The 18,778-nt window shown below is 35.9% G+C and overlaps 1 long non-coding RNA gene across 8 annotated transcripts in view; it reads left to right on the top strand.

The window, feature by feature from the left end:
* LOC121493154 overlaps positions 1 to 18,778 on the top strand; it is a 399,396-nt gene that overhangs the window by 247,093 nt on the left and 133,525 nt on the right. For 7 of the 8 annotated variants that reach the window (XR_005988392.1, XR_005988389.1, XR_005988388.1 and 4 more), the window contains exon 4: positions 3,816 to 3,897. The exons of the other annotated variant lie outside the window; for it this stretch is intronic. This is a non-coding gene — a long non-coding RNA (uncharacterized LOC121493154). The remainder of the gene's footprint in view (positions 1 to 3,815; positions 3,898 to 18,778) is intronic. 8 annotated transcript variants of the gene reach the window in all.

The raw sequence follows: 18,778 nt of genomic DNA, 5'->3' as shown, positions 1-18,778 counted from the left end.
CAATTTATCAATAGATAGATACTCTTAAGTGTTTTGGTAGGAATTTCTGCAAACAAAAAACTACTTTGGAATGAGACTTCTTTCTCTGATGGTCATTAAACTTTTTCCTAAATTTAAAACCTATGGGCTTAGATATAAGACTAGCTGAGGAATTCTTCATCAAATAGGAGCTTGAATTTAGACTCCATATTAGCTACAAATGTGAAAGTATCATTGATATTTTAATTGTGATTTAAAGGGCATGGTGGGTCATTTTTAACCTGGGAGCTCCAGGCCCTGAATATCTGGCCATTAATGATGAGTGGGCAACCTGACCTCTAAACACTTGGTTGCTTTCAATGTGATGCTGTCTGCTTCTGGTTTGCATGCCACTCCAATAAGAATTTGTGCAAGTTGGGCAGCCCAAGTGGCTCAGTGGTTTAGCACCGCCTTGGGCCCAGAGCCTGATCCTGGAGACCCCAGGTCGAGTCCCCATCGGGCTCCCTGCGTGGAGCCTGCTTCTCCCTCTGCCTGTATCTCCACCTCTCTGTTTCTCATGAATAAATAAATAATTAAATAAAATCTTAAAAAAAAAATCGTGCAAGTTGGTTGGCCCCATGAGAAAGGGGCAGCACTGACAGAAATCTGCCCAAATTGCTGCTATTGTATTCTTTAGGACTAACAAATGTAAATGCTGTTCATTTTCAGGAGAGGCAAGAAATGACTCAGCATTCCTGACCCCCCCCCCCCCCCCCCCCCCCCCCCCCCCCGCCAGATATTAGGACCTCTCTTTCCACCTTACTGCACTGAAAATGGATGTTAACTCTGCCTGGAGAGTGGGCATTCATAATTGTCAAATATTCTTTTTGGCTAGAGAGTTTTTTTTTGCTTTCCCACTAGGGCTCAGAAGAATGGAAGATGTTTTACTCACACTCTACAGTTTTATATGAAGCTTCACTCCTTATTGACTTCCCTTATAAGCCCCTATTATCTAGAAGAACTACATACTGTAACTCCCCTTCCTGGTATGTGAAAATTAGCTCTTCAGTTGACTGGTTTGTAAATCCTTCCTAATTAGCTAGTAGATATTATGTTGATCTTATGATCTGTCATTTCATTAATTCATTTATTATGTTTATTGCTGTGGAACAAATCACCCCATAATCTAGTGGCTTAAAACAATAAGCATTTTTTAACTCATAGTTTCTATGGGTCAGAAATTTGGAATCTGGATCAGGGTCTCTTAGGTTACATTCAGGTATTGGCCAAGGCTCTAGCTATCTGCAGGCTTGGCTGGGCTGAATTAGTGAGAGGAAATACCTAGTGCATAAGTATAAAGATTGATTTTTTTTATTGGACCATTGGACAATTCAACAATGGTAACAGGCAGGAAAGCAATGATGTTTGCTGATATAGGCATGTGGGAGATCTGTTGTTGAAGGATGTAGATATTGTTTTTTTTTTTATTGCATCCAGTTTTTTGCTCAGTAAAATAGGAAACAAGTCTATCAGCTGATGATAACAGTGTGAGGAGAGGTATTGAGAACTTGAGATAGTGTAAAATGTCAGCCTCCATGATTAAAAAAGTGTATAGACTAGAGATATTTGGTATGAATGGTAGAGAGTCAAATATTTAAAGCAAGACCAGTTGTCCTGGTTTGTGTTTTTCTCCACCATGTTTAGCATAGAGGAATGTTTGGAGCAGGCAGAAATTTGATTTAGATAAGATTATAGTTTTGGAAAGCAAGAGCAGTAAAACTGTAGAGAGGCAAGGGAGTCAATAATCATTGACAATGAAATTTAAGTTGGAAAAGAAGGGAAATAAGGATGTTGAAGGGATGAAAACCACTGAAAAGATGGTAGGATCAATGGCTTAGTAACATCAATGGTATGAAAGTATGGGGTACAGAATAGAGACAAAATAGGATGAAATGATAGGATGTGATGTCAGAGAGTAGGATGCATGCAATTGACACTAAAGAGAAGATGCAGTTATTGATAGAAACGAAGTCTAGGGTAATAACCATGGGATGGCTAGGTTGTTGTGACAACAACGAGGAGTCATGGGTGATGATATAATCTTTTTTTTTTTTTTTAAATAATTTTTTTTTATTTATTTATGATAGTCACACAGAGAGAGAGAGAGGCAGAGACACAGGGGGAGGGAGAAGCAGGCTCCATGCACCGGGAGCCTGATGTGGGATTCGATCCCGGGTCTCCAGGATCGCGCCCTGGGCCAAAGGCAGGCGCCAAACCGCTGCGCCACCCAGGGATCCCGTGATGATATAATCTGATGACAGAAATCCTAAATGGGCAGTTTTTAGGAATGAGGAAGAATTGGAAAATTGTCTGAAAGCAGCAATAAGGAGCACCAAGGACATGTTCTCTACTTCTAGACCTAGTACTGTGAGAACCAGAGGAAACTAAACATCATTAAGGCAACTGCAGTAGTGGCAGTTTCCTCAATGGAGAGCCAGGTTTCTCTTAATGCGTGAAGGGGAAAAAATGCATTCAGAAGGTAGTTGGAGGATTGACATAGGGGATTTTGCTGATGGCTGACTGAGTTTTGGAGGATAGAATGGAAGAATTTCAGAACTTGGGGAGAAATGGGAAAAGGGGACAGAATAGGTTCACAGAGGCTCACAGGGATTCAATTGCGGGCGTTACAGGCAGCCTGGGAGTGTAGGGGTGGCCTGACATGGAGTAGGATAAAGGGCATGATGAGGTCTGTCGCAGTGGGTCAAGGCTGATGATAGTGGTATGGCTGTGAGTGTTATAGAGGAAGAAAGGAAAGCTCTGGGGGAGGGGTGGGCTCTCTCAAGTTCTCATGGCCAGGAACCAATGAAGTTGGATTTCCATCCCGCTCTCCTCAGCTCCAAAATAAATGTCCTTTTTCTCTACACTCCATTTAAAGTGCAGACTAAGGTCTAGCCTGAGAAGTTGTTAGGAATGTGGACTCTGAGGCCTCACTCCACATCTGTTGAATTTGAATCTGCATTTTATGATGATTTCCAGGTGCTTTCATGCTCATGGTAGAGTTTCAGCAGTACTGCTCTACACTGCATATTTTTCATCCTTTTAACAATTAGTTGTTTCATGTCTAGTCAATGATACTTCATGGATTAAAAAAAGGAATAGGAATTTTTGCAATGAAAGCTTTCTGAAATTTTTAGACTGCACAGTTTCAAAATAAAGGTGTGCAAAAATTGGAAATGGGTACATGATTAAAAAATCCTTGTCATATTTAGTTATCTGGCAGATGAGTAATTGGATATACTGTATTATTTTCCAAAGTTTTAGGGCCATGTGAGGAGAAACCTCTGATGCATTTGAGGTTAAATTCTTCCTGGTTGGAATCCGATTATGTCACTAGTCTGATTAATAAGTAAACCAGAACTATTAGGAAAAGGAAAGGGGAGGGGTAAAAATGAGTGTTTATTCTCTTCAGTTATTATGAATCTAAGCTCTGTTGCTTGTACCAAAGAAAGGAATTATTTGTATTTATTCTTATGGCTAAGTTGCTAGCAATAAATTATGAAAAGAAAAAAAATAACCATGTGGGATAATTGAGTGAAAAACAAATGTCAGTAAGTGTAAACAGAATAGATTCCACTAAACCTATTTGCAAAAATGTCAGAGGAGTTGAGTTGTTTTCCCTCACAATATTTGTGCTGGAATAAAGGGACTGAAGTTTAATTAAATTTCTCCATAGAGACTGGGTATTCCAGTAGATGTCACTTTGAGATTTTGCTCAATGAAGGACTGAATTCTGATTAAGTGAAGCTACATTTGTTCTCAGTAGTGGAGCACTGACGATCAACACCTCTTTTCTCCAGGTCTTCCATGCTACTGAGAAACACTTGCCACGGAACCAGAACTCCAGAGGCTGAATCTAGTTTTGCTTTATTCACTAACCAGGTGTGTGACCTTGAGCAAGTCCCTTAAGACCTCTAGCATATTAAGTATTGGAGACATTGCTTTGCCTGTGACATACGTTCAACAGTCAGTTCTAAAAGGCTTCTGGCTCTAAAAGCCTCTAGTTTTGTTGTATCATGTTGTATGGTACATGAATAGATAGCCAGTAAAATTTAGCAAAAGGAAGAGGAACTTGGGGAATTTTGAAAACTAACAAACATTTTGCTGGGCTGGAGTCATCAGGTAACTGCACATTATTCTGGAATGAGAAATTCAAATGAGTAGTATGTTTGTCTACACTTTTAAGTCTTAGGCTTTCTTTACCTTCAATATTTAATTTATTAGGCTTAATAATGCAAGTAGTACTGACCTTTCTTGATTTGGGTCATATTTCCCAGCTATTTGAGAACAACAGATAAAAGAATATCTTTTGTATATACTATCATTTTCTTCTTTTTCTAGGGGATCTAAGATTTGGGGGAACATGTTAGACATAATATTTTTTTCTTAAGGACATCAAACTCAGATATAGAATTGGAGGGAACAGTAGGCATCCAGCTATTTAGAATCATTATTTAAAAAAAATTTCACCACTAGTAATGCCTCGAAAGCAAGTTAATTTTTGTTTTGCTTATGATATACATTTTATATGGGAGGATAGATTTGTGCATGAGAGAGAGTTGTAATCTACTGTTTGTTGATCAAATAATCAAGAATTCCTCCTCACAAAGTAATCAAAGTGTTTTTTTTTTCTTCAGGCAGGTGAGAAATTACCTTTTGTTTAGTGGAGAAATAAATTGGAACCAGAAAGAATCTCTGTTTAATAAGAGCTTTTTTGGTATGTCCATTCAGCTGCCATGTCACATAAGCTAATAGCTGGGTTTGTGAGGTTCAGAAAACAAGGATATCATGAGCAAAAGTGTAATGAAAAGAATACTTCTGGACATTAAAAACTTTTAGTTTTAAGGTTTGCCAGCAGGATCTTCTAAAACTGCAAATTACAGGATATTTGTGCTATAAACTATCATGATGTTTATACTTATGCCCATGTTTACTAAATATATGACAACAGTGGAGCTCAGTTAAAAACAGATTAACCACACAGGTACCAAAGAAATTACAATCAAATTACATAATTGATGACCTCAGTAAATCCAGGTTTGCTAAACCCACCTACATTTTTCTGGAGGTGGCATACCATTTTGGCTTCTATTGTTGTGAGATATAGTGGGCCATAGGTTTTAGGAAAAGTAGGGATACCTGGGTGGCTCAGGGATTAACTATATGCCTTGGGCTTAGGTCATGATCAGGCTGCTGGGATCGAGTCTCACATCAGGTTCCTCTCAGGGAGCCTGCTTCTTCCTCCACCTATGTCTCTGCCTCTTTCTCTGTGTCTCTCATGAAAAATAAATAAATAAAAATCTTAAAAAAAAAGACTTTAGGAAAAGTGATAGTCACATATTAAATGAACCATATTCCAATTGTTCAAATATGGTACCTGTGGTGGTGGGGATTAAAATGGTAAATTACTTTGGCCTCATAGCCAAACATCTGTCGTTCCTTTGTGTGTTTGCCTGTTTTTCCTATATTCCTGCAGAAACTTTTATCTGAGGTTAAAATCAAATTTTCCTCCACTGTAGCTTTCACTTCTGGTAGATAGTACTCTTAGAAGGGAAAATATCTAAGAAGGGTGTTTCCATTTGACTCTGATTGTGGTGAAGGTGGTAGGCATACCAGGAAGCTTGGTAAATTTATCTAGTGTTACTTTATTAACTGAATGCTTTACAATTACTCTTGCAATAAGAACTCTGTACATAATTCCTCTTCTCTGTTTCCTTTTATTTTACCTCCTGGTAATTTATAAACATATGGACAAATTTGACTTAAAGTGAGAATTTAGCAAATTTGACTGTGGCAATGTCATTGAAGAGTAGAAGACTTTATGAAAAACATTGTAACAACAGTAGGAAAATCTTTCTTTTTAGCTGGTCACTGACTTACAGAAAAACTATTGTTAAGGACTCACATGTTAAAGAACAAATGAAACAAAACTAAAAAAAAATTCCTAATTATTATTATTATTTTTTATTTTAAGAAGAAAAAGTTAAGTTTTTTTTTATGATAGTCACTTTTAGGAGTCAGACTGGGTAAGAGGAAGAATTTTGTGGGGGAATTTTATAGTGGGAAGATCAGAGGGAATCTGGAGGGTCAGAGCTGATATTGCTCATACTACTATTTTTGGAAATGCTGACTTAGAATTCTTTCTTCCTTACTAAGTAGTATGGATTATTATTCAAAGTTTAAAGTGTTTCTTTGAAGAAAAACAGAATTTCCCCTAAGGAATTCTGGAAGTTTCTCTTATCCATAACTAAATAGCTAAAGTTATGAAATTTTATTTAGAAAGAAAGTGATTTTTTCCATACTTATCAGTTATTCTTTCCTTTACCATGTATTTGTTGGGCTAGTCACCAGACAAGAAATTGAAGATACAGTAATGAAGTAGGCATACACTTATTTTTAGGAATGCTGCAAAATAGAGTATTTAAGCCAGTGTTTCTCATTTGTATCTAATAACAGTATGCATAGACAATGATAGTGTTTGCAATGTACACTGGAATAATCTGCAGGGAATTTATGATGATAATAATAAAATATAGGGTAGTGTGAGAGAAAATCAATATTTAATTTACTAAAAATTCAGTATTTAATTGCATAAACATCTAGGTAAAATAATATGAAAAACTTTTATAAGATTTTTAAATTATGATCTCTTCAAATTCTTGGTAGTAATCACTGATGAGAAATTATTTGGTTAAACAACAGAGAATACTTTTTTATTGAGAGAGAGAGTGTGTGTGTGAGCAGGGAGGGGCAGAGGGAGAGAGAATTTCTGCGCTCCATGTCCACTGTGGATCCAGAGGCAGGGCTCAATCTCGTGACCCTATGTTCATGACCTGAGCCAAAATCAAGAGTCAGATGCTTAACTGACTGAGTTACCTAGGTACCCCAATAACAGAAAATACTTTTAAAACACATTTTTACTATTTAAAAATTTATACCAGTTGAAATTATTATCTGAGTCTGTGTATGAGTGATAGATGTAATGTTAAAGTATAATTAAGGAGATATAGAATGTAATCATTTTTCATATCAAATTTATTTTAAATAAAATATTTTATTAATTATTAATTAAATATTATTTAAATAAAAATATTTATTTTAAATAATATAATCAGTAGAAATACATAGGTAAAAGAGTTATCCTGTAACTTACTTGTGTACTGCTATGACAGCATATAAGTAACATCAAAGAGAAGTATCCAACATAAGTGAAGATTGGGGCCAGCCTCACTTTCAGCTTATCAGCCAGCCCTTTATAACTATAACCTTAGGCTGTTTGCTCTGCTTCATTGGTGTTTGGATCATGAACTCCTTCAGTAGCTCCTTGGGCTCTGTATCCATCCATGGTGGGCAGTGGTGGGCTAGCTATTGAAGCAGATATTCAGGTAATATAATATATTTGGCTTATATTTAGCATGTCATGGTATAACAGTGACTAGAGCTGGGTCTTGTCACTCTTGGTTTTTGCTGCCCATGATGACCAGGAGGCACACATTTAATCTTCATTCTATAGTAGCAGTCCTTTGAGGAACTTTAGGAAAAGATATTCTTGGCTAGAGGTGGTTGGCCCAGGAACTCTGACCACCCAGACTCTCCCCAGCTTATCTAAGAGCTGGTAAGAGCAATAGTCACAACACACCTGTGATTCATTTGTAGCACATTGCATGGGTACTTGCCACCAAATGCATTGTTTACTGATACAGGAGGAGAATTAAAAAGTGTTGTGCTATGCAGTTGAAATTTAAGAAGCTACCTTTTTGGTATTTTGTAATTGAATGAATATTTGTATTTTTACAAGGTAAAAATAGGGTACAGCAAGTTCTTCCAAAATTTCATAGATTTGCAGTATATTAAGAGCTCATGCTTTTTGAAAAGAGGCAGAATGAAAGTATATCTTTGCATTGTTTTTTGTAAATCCAATGTTGTTTTTGTCAAGTCACCGAACTACCCTTCAGGCTGGTTAAGTTCTCACTATATGGAGGCCCATCAGCTGGGCAGTCCCTGACCTTTCATAAAAACAATTACAAAATATGTGTCATCTAATATCTACTCAAGGGAAATTGAAGAAGACATGAGGACTATCCCTCTGGACCTAGTATAGGTTGTTAGCATTTAAGAATCTACTTTCAGAAGCTCAGTGTTTCTCCAGAGAAACAGAATCAATAGGATGTATTGTCTCTATTTCTATCTCTATATTATCTGTCAAGAGATTTATTCTAAGAAATTGACTGATGTGATTGTGAAGGCTCACAAGTCCAAAATGGACAGAGTAGGCCAAGAGGTTGGATGCCCATAGAAGAGCTGATTTTTTAAAGGCCTTCCACTGTTTGGATAAGGTCCACCCACATTATAGAGGATATTCCATTTTACTCAAAATCTACTGATTGAAATGTTTTAGGTTATCTAAGAAATACTTTTCATGGCACCATACAGACATATTTCATCAAATATATTGGTGCTGTGGCCTAGCTAGGTTGACATAGAAAATTAACCATTACACTAGGATAGGTTCAGTTTTAGGGACATGGAGAAAGCCCAGGTTTAATCCAAACGTCAGCAGCTTTCTCTTAAATATGAACACCTAGATCTCATAGTTCCGGAAGAAAAAGGAGGGTTTTACTTTTCTCACATCTCTTCCCTAAGGTGAGCTTGTGCATAAATTTGGAATTTTGTTATGCCTTCTTACTGATCAAAACACTTAGCTAGTTAAGTGAGACACATCCCCTTTTCTAGTTACAGGAATCAGGACCACTACTTGGGTATTGCATTCAGACCTTTACTCTTAAATTGGGCAGATGTCAGCTGGGCAGAATAAACTAGGTAACATTTATAAAATACCACATGCCAATTTCAGTTTCCAGTACCTTATATCAGTGAAGTAATTTAATACTCACAGAACTGTAGGAGTGAGTCTAATTATCCCCATTGTACAGATGGAGAATTTGAAGCAGAAAAAGGCTCACTTGATCTCTCTCTCTCTCTCTCTTTTTCAAGATTTTATTTATTTATTCATGAGAGACACACAGAGAGGCAGAGACACAGGTAGAGGGAGAAGTAGGCTCCATGCAGGGAGCCTGGGACTCCAGGATCGCGCCCTGGGCCAAAGAGAGGTGCTCAACTGCTAAGCCACCCAGGTGTCCCAAGGCTCAATAGATCTCTTAAGGCCACATAGATAGTGACAGAACCAGGATTAAGATTGAAAGAGCCTGGCTTTAGCGTCTGTTCCTAATTGTAATCATCCTGGGTGCTAAATGAAAGAAGCAAGCTGCAGAGTACCCAGCAAAGCCCTCAAACAGGGTGGTCCCAGGTCTTGGAGCCACATTAACAGAGAGTGAATATTGGCAGCATTTTTTTTTTCAGCACCGAATGGAGGGTAAACCCAAATAGGGCTCTACTGATAGATAGTGATTGTACTAGAAATATACACTGACTAACTTCATTAGCAGAGTCTTAGGTGATGGCTTTAATATATAAGCACTTTGGTTCTTTCAAATGACATGAAAGGACTGAAGTACACAGAAGAAGTCAAATAAATGGTCAGTGCAAAGACAGAAGGAGACTGATGTACACCAGAACAGGACAGTGTCTATAAGAAATTTCACCAATTATTAGAGAGGAAATATTTGGAAATTTGTATTGGAGCCTTATTGCATATGAGTTGTAGTTTTACACAATGGACCTTTGAACAATGAGGGTATTAAGGCTCCAAGCACCCCAAACCCTCATTGCACAGTTAAAAATCCATGTGTAAGTTTTGACTCCCCAAATTATAATTAGGTTAATTATAATTATACTTCATTCAATACTGTAGGTTTAGTGATTATTCAATAATTCTCTTCATTTTCTTCACGAAATCTGAGTTGAAGGGTACTTTGAGCTATTGTGCCTTGAGTTGCTCTTCTGGACTGGGAGACCGGACCCTACTTTGACTATCATGGTCAAGATTCTGGTGATCATGGTTAATCTGCCAGTCTTGGGGTCAGTCTTGTCCCCTTTCATGATACCACCTGGGTATGCTGTCTTAGGTCTGTGTTCTGGAAATTCATAGTGATTGGCTTCTCTCAGTTGAATGCAGTTAAGTGGCCCTCCACAGCGCCTAGCTCCTGGACATTGTGTCTTAACTCGGGGTGGAAATAAAATTTATATGCTCTTGAACAAGCTACTGATGTCTGAAGTATGAGGAAGGCTGATTAGAACAAGAAGTAACAGCAAGAGCTGTTGAGCTGTTTGAATACATTGGCAGAAAAGATAAAAAAAGAAAACTTATCTGTAAAACTGATTATGTGGATAGTCTTCAGAATGATTTAGAGGCTTTGGAGTGATCAGGCCATCACAAGCTTGGCTGTGGTTATAAGATGTTCTCTCTCTTCTTTTACATTCCTGGCTGACATTCAAAATTCTGAGAGGTGGCAGTTAAGGCTTCACACAGCTGTCAGCATCTTTGTGGGCATCTGAGTGGGCATGGGGCCTGCACATGGCAGTGAGTCTGGCACGGGTCTTCCTCTCTACACTGGGGCTCTGGGTGAAGTATTGGCAAGGCCAGCCTCGGTATTCCGTGGGCTTGCATTGAGGAAATATCTTGACTTCCACCTAGTGGCAATTGCAAATGGGTCAATCATTCTTTCCTGTTGAGGGACATTTCAGACTAACAGCCTTTCCAAGCATGGGACTTGGGGACTTCCTAACTGCTTCCTATAAGGGCAGGCCTATTCTGAGTGCTAACAAAAAATATAACCTTGTTGGGTGCACCTTCAGAGAGAAACTTAATTTCACAGCAAGTATCAAAGGGATGTTCTCATCAAAGGGAAAATGAAAACTTAACTTTTAATAGTAAAGTTAGTTTATTATTAAAAGTCAAAACTGCATGTTTTCCAATAATTATGAGAAAGCAAATATATGATTAAATTCCTCTCTGTTCTCAAAATTACTGTTTTATTTGACACAGAGAATAATAATGCAACATTCTAGATTAATTTATATTATTTATCATTTTAAATCACTTGCATTCATGTACTAATGTTACTTCACTTTGGAAAACTAAGAAAATTAGAATACTGATTTATGGAACCTCTTCCTTATCTCTCATTATATTTTTTCCTAAAGATTTATATGTAAAATATACTCTTTGTCAATGATTAATGACAATTTAAGATACTTTTACTTCTTGGAAATTGTTTCGATTTTTTTTTTTTTAACTTAGAAAAATCAAACTTGGGCAGCCCGGGTGGCTCAGCGGTTTAGCACTGCCTTCAGCCCAGGGCCAGATCCTGGAGACCTGGGATCGAGTCCCACATCGGGCTCCCTCCATGGCACCTGCTTTTCCCTCTGCCTGTGTCTCCGCCTCTCTCTCTCCCTCTCTTTGTGTCTGTCACGAATAAATAAATGAAATCTTAAAAAAAAAAATTCCCAAGCCTTTAAAAAGAAAAATCAAACCTTTATTCCATCTTTTGCTCAATACTTTGCAATCAATTTAATGTCCTCAAAATTTGGCTTCTATTATGCAATTTAATACTCTGATTTGATTCTGAATATAAAGATCCAGTATAATTTTAAAATACAGTAAAACTATAAATATTTGATTAAATTTTGTATCTATGAAATTCCTTTGTTAATGTTAAATCAATAAAACATTCTATAAAAGTAAAAATATGATGTATTCCTAGTTTTAAATGTTTGCTATATACAAGAATATAGAATTGTAAAAATTAAATTCAAATTCTTTGGACACATGTATCAATATGATTATTAAAGCATAGAGTGTGGCTTTTTAAATGTGATGTTTTAAAGGCAGGGAGGGAAGATCTCACATCATTAGTTTTAGGTTAGATGGACTGGCCTTGGGCACAGAATGCAGCATCTTAGCTGCAGTTTTATCATCTGAAAAATGCACATGATAAAATACACATAACGTTTGTTGTGGTGATAAACTTATCTAATGTTTTTAAGCGCCTAGTACAATGCTGAGAACATAAGTCTCAAAAAGACCTTTATTATTATGATGATACATAATAATAGTATTGTTTTCTCTTAATATTTACTTCTCAGCTAACCAATAATTCTGTCTTAGTTTTATACCAAGAAAAACATGTAGTATGTGACAGTGCAATAATCTTTTCATGTTTTTATCAACTTACTTAGAATTATATTAATATTAATATTTCTCTTTTTTTGTCTATAAAAATGTAACTATGCAGCCATACCCATGTAGTTACATTTTTGTAGACAAAAAAACTAGTGTTTTTTCTGGTTTATTTTATATTTTTCTTTTCCTGCTTCTTTAGATTTTATCAGAAATTTGAATCTTCTTAATAGGAATAAAGAAATATCTATGATATGTATGGACTAAATTCAATTAATATTCTCCAGTTAACTATTGATATTCTCAGTTAAACATTAATGCCTAATTAAGTAGTTGAAAATATTATACTTGGTTACATTATTAGCCTAAGTGGTATACACATCATTTATTGTTTAATCATAAATTTATGAAAAATGATTTTCATCTCCCAGTTTAAAATTTGAGTGATTAAATTAAATTTAGTGAACCACATTTGACCCTAAGTCTCCACTGAGAAAGGTTTTCTTAGGTAACTAAAATTACAAATTGTATCATCATTTCCATTGAGAAGCGTTATTTTCTCCCTCTTTTTATTGTCTTATGATTTTTAAAAGGTCTCAGCTTATTGAAATGTCTATAGTATTGAATATGATCAAGTAGGTCGTAGACTTACAGCTTTGGCTCAAGCAGATCCCATAAATTGGGGAAGAATTCTCATTGTTGATTTAAGTGGTTCTGATGACCAATGCCGAAATCATAGCAACTTGATTCTACTCATTTCAAAAAAATATATTTACACAGCATTGTTGGAATACATAAAAGATGATATTTGTTTTTTCTGTTTTAGTCCTTAACAGCATCATTAGTAGCACAGCCCCCATTCACATTGCAGAACTAGTTATTCAGGGAACTCTGATTCAACAGATAGTGTGCTGTTAGGCTGCTCACTTCACTCCTTAACTTTTTCCTTTTTTATGAAGTATGCTCCATGTAGTCCCTGCATTCCTGGAGGTGAGGGCTCAGAAATCTGTTTATTTCACAAATAACAGAGTATAATGGGGTTCTTTCTGCTTTTTAACTCAGGACCCAAATAATTATCATCTACTTGAAAAGACTAGATACAGATATAGATGTGAATATAATATAGAGATTGGTTTTGATGCTAGCAAAACTCATCTAAATGCAGTAAGGGAAAATAGTCTGGGGTTCTAGAATATAAAGTATAAAAGGAAAAGTAAAGATAAAAGTGGACCAAATTTTTCACTTTCATATTTTGAGTTTTAGTTGCTTGCATTATAATCTATTTCTAAAATATTACAAGGAAATATTGTATGTGTGTATATACATGTATTATATTTACATATCTCCCTCTCTCCATAACTATATAATCCATATCTATGTTTATGCATATGTATATTTGTATATAAGATTTTATTAACTTTGTAAGTTGAATATAAGACTACACTTGGGTTGAATTTATGTTATTACTGATAAATGAAAAAAAATGACCAGTTTGGTTGTATTATTCTTTTTCAGTAATAAAGCTGAGGTATCCTAAGTTATTTCTTCCAGTTTAGTTTTATAGTTTTGATATGGTGAAAAGGTAGACCAACTTCTTTCATTTCAGGAATTACATTTTACATATAGGTCTTTAGCAAGGGGATGTCTGGGTGGCTCAGCAGTTGAGTGTTTCTTTGGCTCAGGGCATGATCCCAGGATCCGGGATGGAGTCCCTCATCGGGCTCCTTGAGATAACCTGCTTCTCCCTTTGCTTGTGTCTCTGCCTCTGTGTGTGTGTGTCTTTCATGAATAAATAAATAAAATCTTAAAACATTTTTTTAGCAAGTATTACCTTTTTTTGTACAAAGGAAATGAGAAAATTTTATTATATATTTTATATAAATTACATAAAAACCCTATAAAAACTTCTCATAGAAATTAAGAGCTCAGCATAAAAATATATTTGTCTTTCTGATTAACATTTATACCTCAATACACTCAGTTTTCTAGAGAGTCTATTTATGATTGCAGTTTTCTTTATGGGCACAATAGTGATGGAGAAAAGAATAGAAAACTTGCACATTTAGTTAGTAAGCAATAAGATTTTGGTGTCCTACTCTTTTCACTTCCCCCAACACTGATTAAAATGAATTTCACTAAACTAACTTATATTAAAAAAAATACATCCCCTACTATGCACAAGGTGTTAGATGACTCCAACCAACTCTGTAAAGGTATCCTTCTAGAGGATTGTACTCAGTCCTGGGTATCATACTTTCAACAATATATCAAATTATACTTCTTCTGGGGGAAAAGTCCACGAAGACAAGAGATTTAAAACCATTCCATATAGGAAGAGTGAACAAAACTACTTAACTACTTAAGAGGAAAAGAAAAGGCTCAGGGGAATGGTTGGAGCTCTCTTCAACTATCACAGGGCTCTTTCCTGGAAAAGAGTTGAATTTGTTCTGCATAAACCTAAAAATGATCACAGAGCTCCTGGCTGACACTGTAATGGAAGGATTTAGTCTAGATATAAAGATGAATTTCTGGGACAGCTTGGGTGGCTCAGTGGCTTAGTGCCGCCTTCATCCCAGGGTGTGATACTGGAGACCGGGATAGAGTCCTGCATCAGGTTCCCTGTGTGGAGCCTGCTTCTCCCTCTGCCTGTGTCTCTGCCTTTCTCTCTCTCTCTCTGTGTCTCTCATGAATAAGCAAATAAAATATTTAAAAACAAAATAAAGATGAACTTCCCTATGGTCGTATCTGCTCAAAGAAAAAGATTGACAACTTGAGATGTAGTGAGTGAGCATAGCCTGGATAACCCCTTGACAAGGGGTGGCTCTTTCGTAAGGGGTGTGGTTGGATTAAATTACCTTCAATAGTCTTTTCAAACCTGAGATTCTATAATTTGTTTTAACCTTGTGTCAGATTTGTTCTAAAGAGCTGAGAGCTGGAACAGCTGCTGTCTTTACTTTTTTTGAAAAAAGAGATTTGTACGTTTATCATACATCAATACAGCAATCCCATAATTGTCTACATGAGAGGGATATTTAATATTTCATGCCAGGTATGATTCCTGTTGTTAAGAATCAAATTCATCTTGTTTTACTTATGCAATCTTTATATGGAAATATCTTCACAGAAGCCATTGCATTGTGTTCATAAAATTTCATTTGAGATTTTAATGGTCAAAATTTGTGGCCAGTGGTGGACTTGTATGCTTGTTTAAGTATGTAAATATTTAATATTGGTTGTCTGAATCACTCTATGTTACTCTCTTTGGTATGAAAGGTAATGCTTTGAAGGGCTGTCTTTTCTCTTACACCCTGATTCCACGAGTTGCTCGGCCTAATGAATAAATATGGTAATTTTAAGACGTGAGATTTGAATTCAGGTCTATCTGGAGATGTGTCTCACTCCTTGACATAAGAGGTCAAATGACTTAGATAGGCCTTTAGAGATTAAAAAATCAGGATTTAGTGATATATTGGATTTGTTTGCTCCACATAATTCCTTCCAGATTCTTTTGTATTCTCACTATCTCTGACTTTAATAATGGGGTGGGGGGGGGAGAGGAGAAAGAAAGAAGAGCTTCTGGCTTAAGGTATCTCTAATTTGCTTCAATGCAAGGTTGTAAAAAATTTTTAAGAACTTAAATTATTAAGGAATTTGAGAAATTGGAAGGAGAAAAAAATAAAGTTGCTTCTAAAATTAGAAAATTAGAAAGAAAGTGTATGGGATCCCTGGGTGGCGCAGCGGTTTGGCGCCTGCCTTTGGCCCGGGGCGCGATCCTGGAGACCCGGGATCGAATCCCACGTCGGGCTCCCGGTGCATGGAGCCTGCTTCTCCCTCTGCCTATGTCTCTGCTTCTCTCTCTCTCACTGTGTGCCTATCATAAATAAATAAAATTAAAAAAAAATAGAAAGAAAGTGTAAAGACTCTTTTCTCCTTTAGCCTTCCTTTAGAATTAACCCCTTTAGGGAATAACTCTGGAGCTAATGGTCTCCCACTGGTGGATCTTCATACATAGATATATTCGAGTAATACTCTCATCTGTCAAGAAATATTACAATGTGACAGGAAAAATTGTAAAATTTTATGTTTTATTCAATGTATTTACTCAATGTAACATTTTCTGTGCTAAAACAGAACAAATCATAAGGAACTGTTTAGGGAAAATGGGAATAGACATCTTTTTAACGGAGAATGGCATATCACGAATGGCCTGTAGATGGAGCTCTTTGCAAAGTTTTTAAGTAGAGTATGAAGCCAGCATCTGGATATATGTGCTTGTTTGCAGCCTTTTAAAACTTACCTTTTCCCTTAAACTCTGTTTTATAATTTGTTTGAAATATAAGCTTAGACACTGTGTTTTTAAAATTCCAAAGAATTAAGGAAAATTATATAAAAGTTTTGATTTGGGGATCATATTACTGCAGATGGTAGCCTAATTTATATCTTAAAAGAACCCTTAGCAGTTGTCGTTATTTTGTTTTCCTGTGACTCTTCCATGGACTCATTTTTGGTCATAGTGATCATAGTTCATTGTATGATGTTCATGGTGGACATCTTACGTTAATTGCACTTAATACCTCTTTTTCCATGGCTATCATGTTTATCTTTCCTATTTATTTTCCTTTCAGATATGAGATGCCACATGCAGAAAAAAAACCCCACATATCTTTCAGATGTATGTTAGCAATGCTTTAGAGCTGTTTTGTGATCCAAAGGAAATATTTTCTGTAGCAATCTGTTATCTAGTTTTATTTTTAAATGAATATCTATATCCCCTCCTTTAACATATTTATTGAAAGGAATTTATTGTCGCTCTTAGTATACACTTGCTAATCTTTTTGATGTCTTATATTTCTTCATTTTTCACATTTATACATAGATGTTTTATAGCCCTAGAATTATTTTAGAAATGGAGCTTTGTTTTTCTGTAATATTTTAGTATGGATAGGGACACATTCACTTTTTAAAATCTTGCTAACTTAGGATTCAGTGTGAAGTCTGTGAGAAAAAGTTTTCAGTATTTTCTCTATTTCTTTGTGTTTTAGTCAAGCTGCCTACTGAACATTGTCTGAGATAACTCAGTTAATCATAATCATGTCTGATTATATTTCATTCTAAAATTTTAGGTCACAAAGTTTGAAGTCATTCTAAACCACAGGTGAGATAGTCTCCAATGTGAATAAAACATATTTTGTCATATCTATTCCTTAATTCATTGTTATGTGATGGTTTAATTAAGATGTTTAATCAAGCTTCAGAGATGAATGGTAAGAATCTCGTCCACTTTCTTGCCCACTTTTTAAAAAATTGAGTTATAAAGAGCACTGCATAAATAACTGGAAAATATCATCTTTACTCCATTTAATTGTAAACTGAAATCCTAAAGTTTTACTGTCTCAAAACAAAAATTAAAATGTATGCAAATCTCAGGTGGCATATTTTGGTGTAGCTAATAAACATTACTGTATTTGTTTATATGTTTTTAACTACACACACATATGTATACATATGTTAAGGATGAAGTTTGGCCAGAATATTGGGATGACTTAAAAAAAATGAAAGAACAATGAATGTATAGGACACCTGGGTGGCTCAGTGGTTGAACGTCTACCTTTGGCTCAGGGCAAAGGATCCAGTTCAGGGATCGAGTCCTACATCAGGATCCCTGTGAGGAGCCTGCTTCTCCCTCTGACTATATCTCTGCCTCTCTCTGTGTCTCTCATGAATAAATAAATAAAATCTTTTTTAAAAAAAGAACAATGAATGTCTGATTACAGTTTAGTGAAAAAATGTTAAAAATACCCATGAATGGTAGTAACAAATTTGTTTTTTCTTTCTTTAAAAAAATGTAAAAAAAATGGTTGCAGTTATACAATGGGTCTTTTGAAATATGGAATTTTTATAGCCTAATACAGAGTTTTGAATATCCTTTTAAAATATCATAATAATTATTGGTCTTTTATTATATAGAAACTTCACTATATTAATAGTTTGCTTTGTATGAGCTAGATCTTCAGGGAACATCAACTTACCACCTTTTCTTTTTTTTTTAATTTTTACTTATTCATGAGAGACAAAAACAAAGGCAGAGGAAGAAATAGGCTCCCTGTGGAGAGCCTGGTGTGGGGACTAGATCTTAGGACCCGGGGATCATGCCCTGAGCTGAAGGCAGATGCTCAACTACTGAACCACCAGGTGCCCCACTACCTTTTCTTGAGAAGTTTGTGGATGTACCAAAGTCTGATGGCCTTGGTTATATTAGTACTTTCACATAATGTGTTAATCTGGCATTATCATTTTAAACTGAGATTGAATCTATTTGCTTTAGTTTGGATGTTGACCAGCAGGAAATGTAGACCTTTGTAAGTAATCTCTCTCTTTCTCCTAGCAGAAACTCTTCAAGAAACTTTGCTGAACTTCCAGTATCTCCCCATCCCTAGCAACTCTTGACTAAGCACCCTTCAATTGCTCCTTAACTTTTCCATTACATTTATAATGCTATATTATCATCACCTTGCTCTCTTCCCTTTCTCCTTAATAGATTAAGAACAAGAATATGGCTTATATTATCACAAAGATTAACTCAGTGAATAGATATTTTGGCATGTGATAATTATTAATGAATACATCAGGATTTTATAGCATCTGGCTGAATACACATGGTCTCCTTCAAAACAACAAGCCCAC

Source organism: Vulpes lagopus, chromosome 6 (genome assembly GCF_018345385.1).
Source record: "Vulpes lagopus strain Blue_001 chromosome 6, ASM1834538v1, whole genome shotgun sequence".
NCBI lineage: Eukaryota > Metazoa > Chordata > Mammalia > Carnivora > Canidae > Vulpes > Vulpes lagopus.
Note: the sequence above shows the minus strand (reverse complement) of the source record. Positions and strands in the feature narration are given on the sequence as shown.